The 21,410-nt window shown below is 46.1% G+C and overlaps 1 long non-coding RNA gene across 1 annotated transcript in view; it reads right to left on the reverse strand.

The window, feature by feature from the left end:
• Nucleotides 1–283: 283 nt before the first annotated feature.
• The window catches only part of LOC135973484 (uncharacterized), a 28,691-nt gene continuing 7,564 nt past the window's right edge, over nucleotides 284–21,410 (reverse strand). The window contains exon 3 of the long non-coding RNA XR_010590340.1: nucleotides 284–504. This is a non-coding gene — a long non-coding RNA (uncharacterized LOC135973484). The remainder of the gene's footprint in view (nucleotides 505–21,410) is intronic.

Consider the following 21,410-nt stretch of genomic DNA (forward strand, 5'->3'; position numbering starts at 1 on the left):
ATAGAGCACAGGTGTGCTCTCTAAGTACTGTGCTAGCAGTGATCAGTGCTGGTAACACTTCAGCAGCATCCACAGAAGGAACATAATACTGGCAATGAGACCTAGATTATAAACTCTTTGGGGCAGGGACACACTTTTTGTTGCTGTTTGTACAACATCCAGCACAGCGAAGTCCTAGTCCTTTCTCAGGGCCCCTCAGTGCCACTGCAATACAAACAACAATAGTACTGTGGTCATATCATGAATATTGATGCACTCAAAAATTGCCACAAACTCTGCTTACCTCAGTGCTGCTTCAGCTCACCACTGCCTTTGCTCCTGCTCCTGTAAGCTTCCTTGAGCATAGTTTGATTGCAAAATAGACCCTGGTATTGGGGCACCACAACCTCCAAAGGCTTTCACAATCTTTCCTCCTGTAGCTTCATCCCTACACAGTTTTCCTCTTCTCTGCTGCTCACTTCTGACTCTCCTGCTCAACTGCTCTTTCTTCTTCACAGCTTGAAACTGAAGCATAAATTTCACAGTTTAAATATGCGAGACACTACAGAATAATCCACTCTAGAAATGTATTAGAAATACTGATTGGCCTGTGAGACTGGAGAGGGCACAGTGCAGGAAAGCAGCAACTCTTGTGAGGTCTTAGAGAAATAGCTTTATGGTTCAACACCTCTACTAGTATCTTCATTCAGTTATAACAAAGGGACTTTTCAGATGTCAGCGCACTTGGGGAATAGTGTGTGTTAGCTAATTAGTTTTTCTGTTGGCCAGCGTGCAGCTACACACGAGAAGGCTCACACGTTGTAGGAGCTGAGAACACCCCAGGTGAGTTACATTTCTCATTGACAGTGTGGTAAAAATGAGGGGGAAAGAGATTTGAAATTTAGAGGACACTCCCTCAGCAAAGGAACACAGCTGTTTAACAGAGGTAAATTTAGGAGCTAAATCACTCAAAAGTCTCCTTGTAAAATAAAAAACAAAGGGAGTCTGACAGGTTATGCTCCTTAGCCTCTTGCTGAGGAGTGTGAATAATCACCCTCTGCTCTAGGAGTCAGGAGAACAGAAGCACTTCACCACACTGATTTGTACTGCTCTGTAACTTAGATTTTCTTCCACAGATTTTTTAAAAGTCAATTCCATTATAAGGCTTATCTCATTTGACATCATTGGGAGCAGGATCAAAGTCTATATTCGTATGTTGTAGCCCAGTTTTGTAGCCCTTATTTTCATTGTTAAACATTTAGTAGCACTGACTCCAACATATCAGTCAGGGCCTCCCTGGGCAGTGTGGGTGGACAAAGCAAGGCAAGCTGAGGAGGCCACTAGACAAAGCCAGAGACCTGCGTCCTGTCTACATTTACAGAATATGTACTGGTGTAACTACTCCACCAGGGTAACTACTTTGTTAGGAGTTTGTAACAGTGCAACCACCTCAGTGCAGTTGCACCAGTGCAAATTTCCTTAACATAGTCAGGGTCCTCAAGGAAAGACCGCAGGCCCCCAAAAGAGTAAGAAGAGTGCAGGAAGGGCAAACTGGAGGGCTAAAGCCGCATACAAACTGTATTACTAACCACTTTGGATGCCATTTTACACTGACAGGATCAAATCTTGCTTTTTGTATGTCAGTTGTCCCACTGAAAACCAGTTAGCTACTCATGTAAGGTAAGTAAGGCAAAGGGGATACGGCCCTTAAGATTATATTAATCTTTGTTTTACTTTGTTGGACTGTACTAACCTGATACAAAAGTATCTACAATTATATCTATGCTGAAACTTCCCAAAAATTCAAGACCACTTTTAAAACTAAGATGAAAACTCATTCATACAAAATGCGTGCTGTGATTAATAAACAGCAGAGGAAATACAAAAATAGATTACTAATGTTGGAAAACATGAGAATATCAGCCAGAAGGCTATTTTATTGTATTAATTCATAAATGACAGTTTAATGAATTTATATATTTAATGCTATTTATATAAGCAGAAAAACCCCACTATACTTGCAAGTTTTCAAAAATCTAAAATGTACAATGGATAATTTTAAGTCTCTTATTTTACACAAGAAACATCAATCCATACAGATACAATTTAAAAAAAAACAACCCTGTCTCCCAATTACAATTACATTGAATAAATTTAAACACCTTTACAATTTCCATTAACAATACATTGTAGAATTAGATACCTTTCTTAATTTCTCAAACTATTTTTGTACAAAGCCCTCTTAATTAAATCTTTAAAAAACCATTTTCCTGCTGAAGATTCTTTTTTACATAATTAAAAATGACAGCTATATTTCATACACAATGCAAGATCTTTCAGAATGTTGTAAAATATTTGTGCAAGAAGTACTTGAGAAATATTCATGGTCACTATATAGTTTTATCCATCAAAACTGCATCCTGTTTGCTCTGTGCCTATGCCCCATGAAGAATCCCCCTGAAGTCACTTGAGATCTGTCTGGGCATCTGTCATACAGATTTGACTGCCGGATTGAGGTTGTAGGGACAGTAACCAATGAACTGGGACTATCAAGGATTTAAAAGTACTAAATAGAGAATATTGAGCATGAACTGTCTCAAACTAGAAGAGCCAGAACTTTTTTAGTGTCCTAACCTGAGACTTTCAGAAGTGCTCAGTATTGGCCTAACTCTGCTTCCATTGAAGTGAATGGTAAAATTTAAAGAGCAGAGTTAAGGCAATGCTCAGTGCTTTAGAAAATCCATTTGCCAACACTATCATCATAAGAAATATTTTCCACAGAGTCATATTTGGCCACAACATTTGCTCTGGACTAAAACTTGGCATACAAGGTTTCTTCATAGGCAAATATTTTCTAACATAATTCAAATTCCCTCCTTCCTCTATTCCCCCAAGTTGATTTTGTCAGTTTTGTGCTTTGAGTGAAAAAACAGAGTTTTTAGTTTATTAGTTTAAGACATCTTCATAATGGCTGGCAGGACATTTTTAATCATTTGGTAAAATAATAAACCTTCACAGATATAACAGGTTCAGATTTTTCTGCAATAGATCAGACACATTCTCAAGTGCTGCAACTTTATATCTTCTTAATTCAAAACTCCCAAAGATCAGATTTTTGGGTACTGGGTCACCCTTACATTTATATTTCCTAAACACACTTGCTCCTCAGACAAGAGGCAGCAAGGGTACTTGCCAGAATGAATGAAAAATCTGTAGAGAATTTTAGCCAGTATAAATAGAAAAGAAAAAGATAAGACAGCTAGTCTTTTCAAAGAATTCCCGTGTTCTCCTTCAGAAAGAAAGTCATTTTAGTGTAGAGATGGCCCATTCTTTAAATTTGTCATATAACTACAGAAGATTAAAAAATAATTAAAAAAAATATTTCTGAAAATGTTTCTGCTTTCTTTTCATCCTTAACTCACCTAAGCCTTGATCTTCCAATAGAATCAGACTCCATGTGGGCTCAAGGGTCCACCACACAGATTCAGTTTCATATTGGGGCCCCAAATTTGTCTAGCTATTGCAACATTTAGATATGAGATATTAGCTGCTGTCTGGAGATCCCTTTTATAAACCAAAAAAAGTTGGTTGCAAGGTAATATGCTGTAAGCAAAGTTACTAGTGTGTGACTGTTGTATGATTTAAGTCAGTGGTTCCCAAACTTGTTCCACCGCTTGTGCAGGGAAAGCCCCTGGCGGTCCAGGCCGGTATGTTTACCTGCTGCGTCCAGAGGTTCGGCCGCTGGAGTTCGCTGCTCTAGGCCAATGGGAGCTGCTGGAAGCGGCAGCCAGAATGTCCCTCGGCCCGCGCCAAGTGGCGGAACATGTTTGGGAACCACTGATTTAAGTCATTCTGATCTGAGTATATCTGCTGACTACTACATAGGGGAATATTTACATGTGCAAAAAATGGCAGTTAGGTGCCTAACTCTTATTGAAAATCAATGGTAGTTGTGCATCCAACTTTCATTTGTGACTTGAACAATCTCCCCCCAATTTTCTTCTATGCCTATAATTTCTTATGTTCCTGATGCCGGGCAACTCATAGCTAGAACAGCCGTGGTGAGTGCCACTATAATCATATTTTGAGCTCCAACACAATTGCACTGAACATATTGATATTACAGCTATCTGAGCCCACAGCTACCCACCCTTGCTTCAGGAAAACCTGCCAACTCATCAAGATCACTTGACTTGCCAGACTTGCAGGCTTGTTGAAAAGACTGGCTGACGGAAACATTTCATGTATTGGTTTTGCAAACCCAGGAGGCATTCAACTCAACTTCAATGAGGAAACCACCCTTCTATTTTTTAATCTAGCCCCAGACCACAAATGATAATAATAATAAGTGACATGTTTATATCTCCAATTGTAATCCATTACCCAAAGCTTTCCATGTGTACATCATCAAGACAATCTTCTCCCCCTCCACCCGACTCAATGTAACAGGATTTTGCCAGAGCTAAAAGCTATAAGAAGGCAGTATAAAATGTACACTTGAGGAAAGCACTAGCTAAAAATATGCATAAAGGATAACTAGTTGCCATTGTTAGAAGAGCTACAGTATATAATTGTGAGGAAACATATAATATGTAGGAAGTATATTGTTATGAGCTGAGTAAAACCTTATTAAAAGTGATGTGTGAACATGCCCTTCACTAAAGATAGTTGTAAGGGACAGCTAAGGGTCCACCCAGTTGGGTGGAGGTTCCACTGGTTATTGTGATGGGGAAGGGGGTTATGTGAGAGGCAGAAGACTGAACCAGAGGGAGTTAGAGGCAGCCTGAAGAAATCCAAGCAAAATCCTATAAGCGCTCAGGGACCTGAAAGAAACGTAGAGAGAGTTACTGGGTTGGAGGTGCTGTCTGAAAAGAAGCTGGGATCTGCTAAGAAACTGCATCATTTGCCTGGGTTCCTTTTGCATTCAGAGAGCCAGGACTTTGTATATTTCTTGTAAATAAACAAGATTGCATCAAAGAAAATTCCAGACTCCATCATCAATTTCTAATCCTACCCGGGATATCCCCAGGGTCACCAAATTTTGACTTGGGTCAAAAAGGGATGACTATCAAAATGAGGGTAACAGAATTCAGTCTACATCAGCATTCATTTTAGGTATCTGAAGTGAACAGAGCACAGTGCGTCCTGCAAAATCAGGTTACAGCGTTTATTGTATTGCAGTGATGACTACAGCAGAGCGAAATCAGCATGTTACAACTACAGACACAAAGCTATGTAAAGGGAATATGTTTCTGCCTAAATCCTGGTTTTCTTTCCATGTGCAAACTGAATGCTTTCTCAGGTCTTCTATCTATGTAAGTTGGCAGGGAGTTTCAAAATGCAGGAGAATAGGGCTTCAAGTATTTCAGTAGTGACAGAGGCAGGTTTTAGGCTAACCACAGGGCTGGTGCAAGGATGTTTCGCGCCCTAGGCGAAACTTCCACCTTGCGCCCTCCCCGAGCCCTGCGGCAGCTCCCCGCCCTCCCCCACCCTGAGGCCCCCCCCCCGTGGCAACTCCCCACTCCCCCTACCCTCCGCCTTGAGGTGCCCCCCCTGCGTCAGCTCACCACTCCCCCTACCCTCCACCCTGAGGCGCCCCCCCTGCAGCAGCTCCCCACTCCCCCTACCCTCCGCCCTGAGGCACCCCCCTGCGTCAGCTCCCCACTCCCTCTACCCTCCGCCCTGAGGCGCCCCCCCTGCATCAGCTCCCCACTCCCCCTACCCTCCACCCTGAGGCGCCCCCCCTGCAGCAGCTCCCCACCGTCCCCCCGCCCTGAGGCATCTCCCCCCCCCCGCAGCAGCTCCCCACCCCGGCCCGTGGAGCCCTGCGGCAGCTCCCCTCCCCAGCTCCCCTCTGCTCCGCCCCCTCCCTGAGCCCTGCGGCAGCTCCTCCCCCCCCCCCGCCCTGAGGCGCCTCCCCGTGGCAGTTCCCCACCTACCCCCTCCATCCTGAGGTACCCCCCCCCCGTGGCTGCTTCCCCCGTCCCTCCGCCCGGGAAGCCGTGCAGCAGCTCCCCACCCCAGCTCACCTCTGCTCCGCCTCCTCCCCGAGCACGCCGTCACTGCTCCACTTCTTCTGCCTCCCAGGCTTGTGGCGCCAATCAGCTGTTTGGCGCCGCAAGCCTGGGAGGGAGAGAAGCAGAGTGGGGCGGCATGCTCAGGGGAGGAGGTGGAGCAGAGGTGAGCTGGGGCGGGGAGCGGTTCCCCTGCGTGCCGCCCCCCCCCCTTACTTGCTGCAGGCGACCCTCCCCATGCCCCCCTACCCCAACTCTCTCCGCCGAAATGCCGACGACGATCGGGGTGGCAGAAGATCCGGCCACTGTGGTCGCCGCTGAAGAAAATGCCGCCCCCCAAATGCTAGCGCCCTAGGCAACCACCTAGGTCGTCTAATGGGTTGCACCGGCCCTGGATAACCAGCAACAAGAAAGAGTTTGTAATGCATAGCAAACACAGCACTGATGTTTCTAATCCTAGCCTTGTTGTCTTCTTGTCTCATTCTCTTCAACTGGTTCCTGTCTCTCCATGAGAGAGAGAGAGAGAGAGAGAGAAAGAGAGAGAGAGAGAGAGAGAATCTGAGGGAGACAATAGGCAGCATGGTACTACACTCAGGCTAGGTCTACACTACCCGCCTGAATCGGCGGGTAGAAATCGACCGCTCGGGGATCGATTTATCGCGTCCCAACGGGACGCGACAATCGATCCCCGAATCGACGCTCTTACTCCACCAGCGGAGGTGGGAGTAAGCGCCGTCGACAGGAAGCCGCAGAAGTCGATTTTGCCGCCGTCCTCACAGCGGGGTAAGTCGGCTGCGATACGTCGAATTCAGCTACGCTATTCACGTAGCTGAATTTGCGTATCTTAAATCGACTCCCCCCTGTAGTGTAGATGTACCCAGAGTCCTGCAGGTTGTGTTAACTTCCTGCTAAAGGTTAAATCTTTATAACACACGACTTGCCTGACAACTAAAACAAGTTAGCTGGTCACTGAGTGTGTGCGCGTGTCTCTTGGCACTTCCATCTGCTGAATACAATCAGGACCAGACAATTGAATAGGGCCTATCCTGCTAACTAATGAAGATGCTCCTTGAGCTCAAGTGGCAGAGACCAGAGCTTTCAAAGTGGGAGGATATGAAATCTATCCCTGTTGTCTATACAATGTTCCTATTGGCCATGAGATACCACATCAGGACAACAAAGATATTCCAAATGGTCACAGATTTGTTACCCAAGAGTCAGAAGCAAAATTTGTGAAGCCTGAGGACAAGCTAATGAACATGGTGGTATGTATGTTAATCGCTGCCTTCTAAGGATGGATTCAAAAGTGCTCCCCTATTTATCATATGCTGCCCTCGGGGCAGCCCTAACTGTAGTTCTTCTCTTCAGATTCCCTCATGGAATCTTGTCCTCTAGTTCAATAGCATTTACCAACAAACACTGCGAGTAGTCCATGACAAAAGTGCCAAACTATCATCCCTATCACTCCAGTGCAACTAGTCCTTAAAAAACCACATCTCTTTGGGGGCATTAATATAACATACCTCATTCCAGTATCTCCCTCCCCACTCAGACTCTGTCAGTCCTCCTCTGTTCTCCTGCCAAGCCACCCCAGTCTTTCCTTCTGGGGTGCAACCCCACTCTTCCCAGCAGGAACTCCAACAGCATCTCCACTAAGAACCTCTCAAGGTTCCTCTGGGACCCAGCTCTTCAGCAAAGAGATGCCAGAAGGTAAGTCCCTCCACAGCTCCCCCTTCCTTCAACCCTCTCTGGCCCTTGGCTCCGGGTCAGAGCCATCAGGACTCTCCCACTGGTGCTGCCCCTGCCTTCAGTCTTCTCCAGCACTCCAGCTGTGCTCTCTAACTTGGGGGTGGCAGCCAGCCAGCCCCATTCTGCTCTCTTGCCTTAGAGAGGATGATCATCTGTCCTGTTTTTAAGGAGACAGTCCCATATTTAAGCCCTCTGGCAGGTGTCCCACCTTAAAAAAAAAAAAAGGGCAAATTGTCCCATATTTTCTGCTCCCACTGCAGTGAGCGGTCAGTGCAGCCCCAGCTGTGTCCTATTTGTGGCTGGCACTGCTTGCACTCTGCTAGCTAAGGTGACTAGTGAGTGAGGGCAGTCATTCAGTGAGAGCACATGGTGGTTTCATTGGGTGGAAAGGCGGGAAGATGCAACGCCAGGTAGGAGGAGAGGCAGCCCAGTGTCAGAGAGAGGGGTACGGGTGTCCATGGGGGGATAGGCATGTGTGTCGCCCCTCCCCATATGAAACCTAAAGCAGGGGTTCTCAACGGGGGTCTGCAGGGCACCGATGCTGAAACCCAGAGCCTGATCCCCAGTGCCCCCCGCGGAGCTGAAGCCAGGAGCTGTGGGGCTGAATTCCTAAGTCCTGGCACTCCCCACGGGGCTGACACTGGGAGCCATTGGGCTGAAGCCCCAATCCCTGGCACTCCTCCCACTCCACAGGGCTAAAGCCCCAATCTCAGAAGACCCTTGAACCCATGGGCAGAGTTGGGGGGCACTGGGGGCATTGACTCCCTCCCAAACTGACACGTTGCCGCTTCCGGGAGTAGGGTGACCAGATGTCTGGTCAAAAAGGGACACTGTTTAAAAAAAGATTAACATTATGTATACTTGTGTGTATTCTTTTTGCCCTATGGCTACTATTGCTGGCAGCCACATCCATCTGCAACTGAAACTTGTAGTTAAAACCTGTGTAGCGTTTGCTGTGTCAAAGACAACTTCTGTGTTGATCTCCTGTCTTTTACAATCTTTCTCCCGGGTGGCTCACAAATATGCTTGGTGCCGGGTCCACAAAAGGTTAATCTGGCCTTGGATTTCACCAACTGGCTGCTGTTCCTGAGACAAAACTAAGTGTAAACATGGGATAGATAGAAGTTTTGCAATGCACGTACACAACAAAATCTCATTGCGCTCACAATAACATTCTTTTGCGGTCAAATTTACGATAAGCAGTGGTGGCGGCAGTTGCTCTGGGCAACCTGAATCAGTGCTAGGTGCAAAGCATTGTAAGGCTGCAATCATGTGAAGTTACTTTGATCTTTACTCCAGAAATGTCACAAAAGTGTGCATGTTCTTTTAATGATGACCTACAGATACAATTCAAGTTTTTGAAAAAAGACTCTTCAGTAGCTGACAACAGTCAGGTTATATGTCAAACGTGTGGAGCACATTTTTCAATTGCTTGCGGACATTACTCAGCATCTTCAAACAAAAAAACACAAAGTTGCTGAACGAACTAACTATGCAACTCCAAGTGTTTCAGGATTTTTTGTTAAGCAAAACACAGAAGCTGATCAAATACATGCAAGTGAGGGACTGTTTGCTGACCATTCTGTGTGCCACAGACACTGTTTCAGATCTAGTGATTGTACCGCGCAACTGATAAAAAAACTTTACCAACCCAAGTTTTCGTCTGTGCGCACAAAATCTGAGGCAATAATTTGCAATGTTTTAGCTCCATTATCAACAGACGAACTGCAGTGTAATTTAGAGAACTACTCATTTATCACACTTAGCGTGACTGCAGCAAACAAAAAGGACAAAAAGTTATTCCCTGTTCTCGTGCACTATTTTCTTCCAATTAGTGGGGTAAACACAAAAATTATTGAGTTTTCTACCATGAAAAACTTCTGATGTGCAGTGCAAATTTCTATAACAATTGATTGAGAAATATTCTCTTAGTGAAAAGCTTGTTGGGCTTTGTGCAGACAACACCAATACAAATACATGCTGGGAAAAACAAAGTATGGCAAAAACTGCAAGTAAAACTAGGGAAAGATATTTGGTATTGGTTGCGCTGCTCACATTGTTCATAACTAGGGAAAAGTCAACATGACTTTTGTAAAGGGAAATAATGCCTCACTAAGGCCTGGTCTACACTAGGAGGTTATGTCGAATTTAGCAGCGTTAAATCAAATTAACCCTGCACCCGTCCACACAACGAAGCTATTTAGTTCGACAGAGAGGTCTCTTAAATTCGATTTCTGTACTCCTCCCCAACGAGGGGAGTAGCGCTAAATTCGACATGGCCATGTCGAATTAGGGTAGGTGTGGATGGAAATCGACGCTAATAGCTCCGGGAGCTATCCCACAGTGCACCACTCTGTTGACGCTCTGAACAGCAGACCGAGCTCAGATGCTCTGACCAGCCACACAGGAAAAAGCCCCGGGAAAATTTGAATTCCTTTTCCTGTCTGGCCACTTTGAATCTCATTTCCTGTTTGGACATCGTGGCGAGCTCAGCAGCACTGGCAACGATGCAGAGTTCTCCAGCAGAGGTGACCATGCAATCTCAGAATAGAAAGAGGGCTTCAGCATGGACTGATCGGGAAGTCTTGGATCTGATCGCTGTGTGGGACGATGAGTCCGTGCTTTCGGAGCTGCGATCAAAAAGACGGAATGCAAAGATCTACGAGAAGATCTCAAAAGCCATGACAGAGAGAGGGTACAGCCAGGATGCAACGCAGTGCCGCGTGAAAATCAAGGAGCTGAGACAAGCGTGCCAGAAGACCAAAGAGTCAAACGGACGCTCCGGATCCCAGCCCCAGACATGCCGTTTCTACGAGGCACTGCATTCCATTCTAGGTGCGGCCGCCGCCACTACCCCACCACCGACCGTGGACTCTGAGGATGGGATATTGTCGACAGATGCTTCTTCGGAGATGTTAGCGGACGGGAAGATGAGGAAGGTGAGGAGGAGGACAAGGCAGTCGACAGCGCTTACAACGCTGATTTCCCAGACAGCCAGGATCTCTTCATCACCCTCACAGAGATCCCCTACCAACCGTCCCCAGGCGTTAACCCAGACCCCGAATCAGGGGAAGGATCAGTCGGTAAGTGTTTTAAACATGTAAATATTTATTTTGAACAGAACAGGAATATTAACAATGGGTTTTTCATGATTTGTTTGCCCTAGGCGCTCTACTTTTTAGTCCTTGCCAGTGCAGCTACTGGAAAAGAAGGTCTATATGTCCGGGGATAGAGCTGAAATCCACATGGGACATCTCCACGAAGCTCTCCTGGTGGTAATTGGAAAGCCTTTGCATGAGGTTCCTGGGGAGAGCGGCCTTATTGTGTCCTCCGTGGTAGGAAACTTTTCCTCGCCAGGCTATCATCAAGTACTCTGGGATCATTGCCTTGCAGAGCATGATGGCATACGGCCCTGGTTTTTGCTGGCTTTCACGCAGCATGCGTTCTTTCTCGGTCTCAGAAATTCTCAGCAGAGTGATGTCACTCATGGTGACCTGCTTAGAATTAGGGGAATGTTACTATTGGGACTGCTTGCCTGTTCCTTTACAGAACTGTCACCGGCGGTTTACAGCCACGCAGTGGAGGTGGGAGAGGGGCAGCACACAGGGATCTTTCCCGGGGACAGCCGCGAGGGGGTGGGACAGGGGCAGAGTTCATGCTTGCTGGATTGCTGGCAGCAGAAACTGGCCAACGATAGGAGCATTGCTTTGAACGTGAAAGGAGGGCACTGCTATAATTTAAGTTTTAAGCAGCCAAAAGTCTATGGCTTACCATGTCAGCCTGCGCTGTCCTGCCCCGCTTGTCTGATCTCCACTGCAAGACCCCTGGCACTGAATGCGAAGGCCGAAAATTCGACCTTGTCCTGAGTGCGCATGTGATAGGTGCTGTGCATGGTCTTGTTCACAGAGAAAGACTATGTTCATTGTTCACAAAAAATTATCTTTGTGAGGAATTCACTCCCTTTTTCCCATCCCACAGCTGCGCCTGTCTCCCGACCTACCCTGGCATCCCCCTCGCAGAGGCTGGCGCAGATTAGGCGGAGAAAGAAAAGGACACGGGACAACATGTTCTCAGAACTTATGGGCTGCTCCCAAGCCGATGTGGCCCAGCAGACCCAGTGGAGGGAGAACATGTCGCAATACCAGCGAGCACACAGCGAACGGGAGGAGAGGTGGCGGCAGGAAGACCAGCAGGCAACTCAAACGCTGCTTGGACTAATGAGGGAGCAAACGGACACACTCTGGCGCCTTGTGGATGTTCTGCAGGACCAGAGGCAGGAGGACAGAGCCCTGCTGCAGTCTCTAACTGCCCTCCCCCGCCACAAAGTCCCATCCCCCCCTCACCCAAAGTCCCAAGAAGGAGGGGCGGCAGGGGCCGTGAAAACTGTCACTCCACCCCTGCAGACTGCTCAAGTACCAGAAGGCTCTCATTCCCAAAAATTTGATAAGTCCTTTCCTTCCCACCTCACCCAAGCCCCCATCCCAGTTTCATCCCCTAACTGTGTAGTTGCTAATAAAAGATAAGTTTCTGTTAATTACTGTTTCCATCATGTTCTTTTAGGGGAGAGTGTGTTTGAAGGGGGGGAAGGGGGTTGGTAATTGGAAAGGACAGTCACCTGTACCAGGGTACAGACACGGGGGCAGGTTCAGCAGAAGGTCACACACACATTGCAGTCACTAGGCACCCTGGTCAGTCTGGGAGGTGGTTTTCATGTTCTGTGGGGGGGAGGGGGGGGCATGTGACTTTGTGGCAGGGGAGGGCAGATAGAGATCTTATGCAGTGGTCCTTATCCTGGATCACAGAGCCACGCAGCAGGGGATCTGTAACCGTCTTTCCCGGCCACAAAGTCACGTAGCCCCCACACACAGAGTCCCGAAAAGGAGGGGTGGCAGGCTCCGTTGAAACAACCAGTCCACCACTGCGGACCACTCTACGAGCAGGAGCCTGTCATTCCTCGAGTTTCCATCACTACGCCCACTGCCCACCACAGTCTGCGTCCCAGTTTCAACACTTTACCGCGAAATCCGTAATAAAGAAAATGGTGTTCGTTAACAAAGTTCCATTTATTTTATTTTTAAACGTGTGTTGGAAGGGGGGGACGGGGTGAATGGGGTATGTAGCTGGAGAGGATAGTCAATAGTAAGTGGGTAAAGAAACGGGGGCAGGTTCAGCTTCTCTTTAAACAAACTTAATAGTCACAGGTTACCCTGCTCACTGAGGAACCTAGCTTTCAAAGCCTCCCGGATGCACAGCGCGTCCCGCTGGGCTCTTCTAATCACACGGCTGTCTGGCTGGGCGTAATCAGCAGCCAGGCTATTCGCCTCAACCTCCCACCCCGCTATAAAGGTCTCCCCCTTGCTCTCACAGAGATTGTGGAGCACACAGCAAGCTGCAATAACAATGGGGATATTGGTTTTGCTGAGATTAGAGTGAGTCAGTAAGCTTCTCCATCTCCCCTTGAGACGTCCAAAAGCACACTCCACCACCATTCTGCACTTTCTCAGACGGTAGTTGAAGAGTTCTTTTTCAGTGTCCAGGGCGGCTGTATAGGGCTTCATGAGCCAGGGCATTAGCGGGTAGGCTGGGTCCCCGAGGATCACTATAGGCATCTCCACATCCCCAACAGTTATTTTGTGGTCCGGGAAGTAAATACCTTCCTGCAGCCATCTAAACAGACCAGAGTTCCTGAAAACACGAGCATCATGAACCTTGCCCGGCCATCCTACGTTGATGATTGTAAAACATCCCCTATGGTCCACCAGTGCTTGCAGCACCATTGAAAAGTAGCCCTTCTGGTTAATGTACTGGCTGGCCTGGTGGTCCGGTTCCAGGATAGGGATATGAGTTCCATCTATAGCCCCACCGCAGTTTGGGAATCCCATCGCGGCGAAGCCATCTATGATGACCTGGACATTTCCAAGGGTCACTACCTTTGACAGCAGTAGCTCAACGATTGGGTTGGCTACTTGCATCACAGCAACCCCCACGGTAGATTTGCCGACGCCAAAGTGATTCGCGACTGACCGGTAGCTGTCTGGCATTGCAAGCTTCCAGAGGGCTATGGCCACTCGCTTCTGGACAGTCAGGGCTGCTCGCATCCGGGTGTCCTTCCGCTTCAGGGCAGGGGACAGCAACTCACAAAGTTCCAAGGAAGTTCCCTTCCACATACGAAAGTTTCGCAGCCACTGTGATTCATCCCAGACCCGCAGCACTATGCGGTCCCACCAGTCTGTGCTTGTTTCCCGGGCCCAGAATCGCCGTTCCACAGCATCAACATGACCCATTGCCACCATGATGTTCACGGCGCGGGGTCCCGTGCTTTGTGAGAGGTCTGTGCCACTCTCAGACTTCATGTCCTCACCGCGCTGCCGTAGTCTCCTCGCCCGATTTCTCAGCATCTGCCTCTGGAAAAAGGTGGATGATAAGGTGCGAGGTGTTGACAATGGCCATAACTGCAGCGATGGTCACAGCGGGCTCCATGCTTGCAGTGCTGTAGCGTCCGCGCTGTCACTCACCAGAAAAGTGCGCGAACTGGTTGCCCGCCGGCACTTTCAGGGAGGGAGGGCGGGAATGACGGTTGGATGACGACAGTTACCCAAAACCACCCTCGACACATTTTTTCCCCAGCAGGCATTGGGGGCTCAACCCAGAATTCCAACGGGCAGCGGGGACTGCGGGAACTGTGGGATAGCTGCCCACAGTGCACCGCTTCCAATGTCGACGCTTGCCCCATTAGTGTGGACTCACAAAGTCAAATTACTGTCCTTAGTGTGGATACACACATTTGACTTTGTAATATCGATTCCACATATTCAATTTAAGTACAATCGAACTACTCTCGTAGTGTAGACATACCCTAATCTAAAGTCGACAAGCATGTGAACAAGGATGATCCAGTAGATATAGTGTACTTGGACTTTCAGAAAGCCTTTGACAAGGTCCCTCATCAAATGCTCATAAACAAATTAAGCAGTCATGGGATAAGAGGGAAGGTTCTCTTAGTAACTGGATAAAAGTTAGGAAAGTTTAGAAATAAATGGTCAGTTTTCGCAATGGAGGGAGGTAAATACTTGTGCTGTTCAATGAAATCATAAATGATCTAGAAAAGGAGATGAACAGTGAGGTCATAAAATTTTCAGATGATACAAAAATTACTCAAGATAGTTAAGTCCAAACCTGACTGAGAAGAGTTACAGAGGTGCATGTACACATGTAACCTGGGTGTCTGGGTGACAAAATTGCAAACAAAGTTCAATGCTAATAAGTACAAAGTAATGCACACTGGGAAAAAATGATCCCAACTATACAAACAAAATGATGGGGATCTAAATTGACTGTTACCATTCAGAAAAAGATCTTGGTGTCATCTTGGATAGTTCTCTGAAGACATCCACTCAGTATGCAGTGGCAGTGAAAAATGCTATGAGAATGTTAGGAACCATTAGGACAGGAATAGATAAAATAACAGAAAATAGCAGAATACTGCTATATAAATTCATGGAACACCCACAGCTTGAATATTGATGCAGTTCGAGTTGCCCCACCTCAAAAAAGATATATTGGAATTGAAAAAGGTGCAGAGAAGGACAACAAAAATGATTGGGAATACAGAATAGCTTCCATACAACAAGAGATGTAAAGACTGGAAATATTCAACTTAGAAAAGAGACGACTAAGGGAGGAAGGTGGAGGAATATGATAGAGGCCTATAAAATCATGTATGGTATGGAGAAAGTGAATAGGGAAGTATTATTTCCCCCTTCACAAAACATAAGAACTAGGAGTCCCCGATGAAATTAATCCTCCCTCATTATTGTCCCCTCATTGTTCCACCCTTGTTTTGTTTGGCTCCCCCCTTTCCCCAGCGTAGTGCAGCTCCCTCAGACCCAAGAGTGCCCTTTGGACTGACAGCCAGAGGGGTTCACTCGTGAGTTCCAGCACATGGTTCTCTTGGGGACAAATCCCTAATGCAGCATTGAGCAGGGCTGCTGGCTCCTTGGGTAAGGGAGGTCCTTCCAGGGAAGCCTGTTCAAAGAGGCACATGCTGCTGTATTTGTTGCTCTGTCACCCGAAAAGGGAACTGACCTAGAGTTGGGCAGTCTGGAAGCCACAGGGGTTCTCTCATGTATGCATGGGGTGTCCTCTTTGACATGTGGGTGCTGTTCTAAAGGAGTCAGTTAAAGCCCATACACCTTTACACCCAATCACTAACCTATCTCCCTCCCCCACTCCCCCAGAGAAGTTTAACACCATAGTTCAATTCAGTTCTTGTGGAGCAGACTTTAGGGGACTCTGGCCCTCACATCCCCACTGCGGGGCTTCACAACCTGATTCCTGAGCACCACCTAAAATTTTACAAACCTGGCAGCTATGGTAAGGAACTGTGCATGAGCACAGGGTGCACACTACGTGGGGAACATCACACTGACATTCTGCCTAGGTCAGCAGATTGTCTTGAGCAGCCTTTGGTCGGAACACTGGCCACAACTGGCCAGCAGGAAATTCCCCCAAAAGAGAGGAACTCCCTACAAACTGCTGTCCCCACCTGCTCAGTGTCAGGAAAGGGAGTGGGCATGCCCACGGTAATCCTTCACTGGCATAGGGTCTATTAAGGATCTTCAAAAGCAGTTCTAACTCTCATTGGGCCATGGTGGCCCTGAGAATCAAAGAACCAGAGCCACCACCCTGATGTCATCCCTCCCCTTCTCTCCTGTGGCAGATAAGGCTCAAGAGCAGGAGAGAATCAAGCCCCAAAACTCTGGAGGTTTAACCATCACTGAGGTTAATAGTCTTACATTGTTCAATCAATAATACAAGGGAGAGGTTGGGGGGGGGGAAGAGAAATAATAAGTGCTAAATGGAAGAAACCACAGTTAACTTACACAGCAGTACATTCATGGTAGTTAAGTGCTAAACCACATGGTTTCCTTTTGTGTGTATTTTAACTAAAGTGTTCAGTGTTTTCTTTCCACTAAATCCTGTGTTTGTCATAACTATTTTAGACAGCCTTCAGACTTCAGTGGTACTAATGGAGACACTGATGACACACTCTTTAATATGGAGTCCAGTTTATTTCATTCATTCTAATTTGTTCACATCTAAATACACTTGTTTACCCTCTCCCTTCTTCCACTTCACTCTCTTCCCAAATAGTGATCAGCTCTCTTCATTAACACCTTTCCTCACCTACTCCACCTCACTTCCATGAACCTTTCTAGCTCTTTCTTTACTGTACCACCTAAAAATCTCATACACGTGTCTCCTATGGGTGTTTTCAGGGAACAGTAAAATCTGATGAGCTATAGGGGGCAGGAAACGCCACAAAGTTCACCTTGCAGTGTTTCCTACAAATCTTCCTCTCACAGGAATAAGAGACAAGGAGAAGGAGGTATTCTCCCAACCATGTGGTTCTCAGCAATGTGGATGAAAGATAGTGTTTCCCAGTGCCATCCCTGCTACAGTGCCCTTCTGTCCCCTACTCCCTTCTATAGAAGCCATTCACCACATACAGCTGCACAAAATCTCCCTCCCTCACAGGTTGCCAGTATGGAGTCTAAGCTAATGTTGCCTTGAGCAGCATTAATGTAACCACTCAAATATTCGTGCCTATCTACTGTCTCTGGTAGGAGGAAAATAAGTAGGGGAGAGGGATGGGGGGAGTCCTCCTCTCTGGCCCCAGCCCCAAGGCAGCCTGCCTGCACCCCAAACGCCTCATCTCCAGCCCCTCCCCACCCCAGAGCCCGCACCCCCAGCCAGAGCCCTCACCCCCCCGCACCCCAACCCTCTGCCCTAGCCCTGAGCCTCTCCCACACTCTGAACCCTTCATCCCCAGCCCCAGTCCTCATGCCCTCCACACCCTAACCCTCTACCCCAGTCCTGAGCCCCCTCCTGCATCGTAAACCCCTCATCCACAACCCTACCCCACAACCCTCACCCCTGCACTCCAACCCTCTGCCTAAGCTCCCACACACACCTCAAAACCCTCATCACCAGCCCCACCCCAGAGCCCTCACATTTTTACATTATTTTAAAAAATATATATCGGCTTATAAGACAGGTGTGGGGGGGCAGGACTTGGACCTGTTCTTGGCACCACCAAAAATTATACAAACCTGCCGCCCCTGCACAATAGCACTGACAGGTGATATCCTTGTCTTTATTTTCTATGAGACGTGACATTTACACAAGGGTATTTGGTCCTCAATTCCTGTTATTTTGTTCGATACCACGCTTAGCCTCTTAGATCATGCTAACACAGGACTTGACTTCCCACTGTACTGAGGCAATGTGCAATCTGCTTTCTTAAAGTGTTCATTCAATAATATCTACATTTACAACCCTGGCTCCAGATGAAAGGTGGTGATAGAGCTTGACCATGAACAGACCTTTCAGCATCATGCACAGTGGAGCTGAGCATTCACATCTAGTCTGTACGTGATGTTTGAGCTTTTAACCTGCTTAAAGCTGGAAGGAAGCAGAGGAAATAAAGAGATCAGCTTCCAAACTAGCAAAAGAAACAGCTGCAACAGAATCTTGGGCAGGGAAATTTGCTACCACATTGGGCTATGTTGTAGCAATTCTCTTTCATGAAGTCCTGAGTATGTAAAAAGTGTTCTATAATGCTGACTATTTATATGTGTGATGGCTTGAGGAATCTGACAATGTATAACATGAATTCTTATGTAGTCTATGAACTTTGTGTATAACCCTCAGTGTGTACTGAATCAGTCATTTGCTGACAGGAGCTATGTCATATAAACTCCCTCTCTTGAAGCAGCTATGGTACAATCAAAAAAGTTAACATGGAATGACTTTGCCCTGGTAGAACAATGAATATGCTAAAGAGATTGACCAAGCTAGAAAAAAAAATGGTCATCCCATCTTGTCTGAAGGGGTGGAAGGGAGTGGCGCAGTGGAAATTCCCCAGCAGAAAGAGAGAACAAAGGAAGAAGTGGTAGAAGCTCTTGTTAAAAAGACATGTTTCCAGGTATCAAAGTTAGGCTGATTGGTCTATAATTGCCCAGGTCCTCTTTGTTCCCTCTAGTACCTATCTTTATAAAGGGCCCAAAGAGGACCCAAGGATTTATAGACCAGTCAGTCTAACTTCGATAAATGGAAAGATACTGGAACAAATTATTAAGCAATCAAATAGCCAGCACCTAGCGGATCGGGTAATAAGTAATAGTCAATAATGTCAAGAACAAATGCCAAACCACACTATTTTGTTTCTTTGACAGGGTTACTTGCTAAGTAGATAGGGGGAAGCTCAAGATGTGGTATATCTTGATTTTAGTAAGATTTTTGACATAGTTCCCTATGACATTCTCATAAGCAAGTTACAGAAAGTGGTCTAGATGAAATTACTATAAGATGGGTGCAAAACTGGTTGAAAGACCATACTCAAAGAGTAGTTATCAATGATTTGCTCTCAAACTGGGAGGATGCATCTAGTAGGGTCCAGATGGACTCTGTCCTGAGTCCAGCACTATTCAATATTTTCATTAATGACTTGGATAATGAAGTGGAAAGTGTGCTTAAAAAATTTATAGATAACGCCCACATGGGAGGGGTTGCAAGCACTTTGGAGGGCAGGGTTAGAATTCAAAATGACCTTGACAAATTGGAGAATGGGTCTGAAATCAATAAGTTGACATCATAGAATCATAGAACTGTAGGACTGGAAGGGACATCGAGAGGTCTTCTAGTCCAGTCCCCTGCACTCGTGGCAGGACTAATTAGCTAGACCATTCCTGACAGATATTTGTCTAATCTGCTCTTAAAAATCTCCGATGATGGAGATTCCACAACCTCCCTAGGCAATTTATTCCAGTGCTTAACCACCCTGACAGTTAGGAATTTTTTTCCTAATGTCCAACCGAAACCTCCCTTGCTGCAATTTAAGCCCATTGCTTCTTATCCTATCCTCAGAGGTTAAGAAGAACAATTTTTCTTCCTCCTTGTAACAACCTTTTACATACTTGAAAACTGTTATGTCCCCTCTCAGTCTTCTCTTTTCCAGACTAAACAAACCCATTTTTTTCAATCTTCCCTCATAGGTCATGTTTTCTAGATCTTTAATCATTTTTGTTGCTCTTCTCTGCACTTCTCCAATTTGTCCATATCTTTCCTGAAATGTGGTGCCAAGAACTGGACACAATACTCCAGTTGCGGGCTAATCAGAGCGGAGTAGAGCGGAAGAATTACTTCTTGTGTCCTGCTTACAACACTCCTGCTATACATCCCAGAATGATATTCACTTTTTTTTGCAACAGCATTACACTGTTGACTCATATTTAGTTTGTGGTCCACTATGACCACCAGATCCCTTTCCGCAGTACTCCTTCCTAGGCAGTCATTTCTCATTTTGTATGTGTGCAACTGATTGTTCCTTCCTAAGTGGAGTACTTTGCATTTGTCCTTATTGAATTTCATCCTATTTACTTCAGACCATTTCTCCAGTTTGTCCAGATCATTTTGAATTTTAGTCCTATCCTCCAAAGCACTTGCAACCCCTCCCAACTTGGTATCATCCACAAACTTTATAAGTGTACTCTCTATGCCATTATTTAAATAATTGATGAAGATATTGAACAAAAACAGAACCAGAACTGATCCCTGCGGGATCCCACTTGTTATGTCCTTCCAGCATGACTGTGAACCGCTGATAACTACTCTCTGGGAATGAAGTATCAGAGGGGTAGCCGTGTTAGTTTGAATCTGTAAAAAGCAACAAAGGGTCCTATGGCACCTTTAAGACTAACAGAAGTATTGGGAGCATAAGCTTTCGTGGGTAAGAACCTCACTTCTTCAGATGCAAGTAATGGAAAAATTACATTACTTGCATCTGAAGAAGTGAGGTTCTTACCCACGAAAGCTTATGCTCCCAATACTTCTGTTAGTCTTAAAGGTGCCACAGGATCCTCTGTTGCTTTTCTCTGGGAGTGGTTTTCTAAACAGTTTTGCACCCACCTTAGTAGCTCCATCTAGGTTGCATTTCCCTAGTTTGTTTATGAGAAGGTCATGCAAGACAGTATCAAAATCTTTACTAATGTCAAGCTTCACCCCCATCCACAAGACTTGTTACCCTGTCAAAAAAAGCTATCAGGTTGGTTTGACACGATTTGTTCTTGACAAATCCATGCCTATTGTTACTTATCAACTTATTATCTTCTATATGTTTGCAAATTGATTGCTTAATTATTTGCTCCATTATCTTTCTGGGTAGAGAAGTTATTTAATTATTTTAATTTTAATTTAAGAAGTTAATTAAGCTGACTGGTCTGTAGTTTCCTGGGTTGTCCTTATTTCCCTTTTGATAGATGGGCACTATATTTGCCCATTTCCAGTCTTCCAGAATCTCTCCCGTCTAGTGGCTCAGATATCTCCTCAGTCAACTCCTTGAGTATTCTAGATGCATTTCATCAGGCCCTGGTGAATTGAAGACATCTAATTTTTCCAAGTAATTTTTAACTTGTTCTTTCCTATTTTAGCCTCTTCTGTTCCTACCTAATTTTAACTGGCATTCACTACATTAGACGTCCAATCACCGCCAACCTTCTTGGTGAAAACTGAAGCAAAGAAGTCATTAAGCACCTCTATCATTTCCGCATTTTATGTTATTTTCACACACACACACACACACACACACACACACACACACACACAGAG

This window comes from Chrysemys picta, chromosome 9, assembly GCF_011386835.1.
Source record: "Chrysemys picta bellii isolate R12L10 chromosome 9, ASM1138683v2, whole genome shotgun sequence".
NCBI classification, from domain to species: domain Eukaryota; kingdom Metazoa; phylum Chordata; order Testudines; family Emydidae; genus Chrysemys; species Chrysemys picta.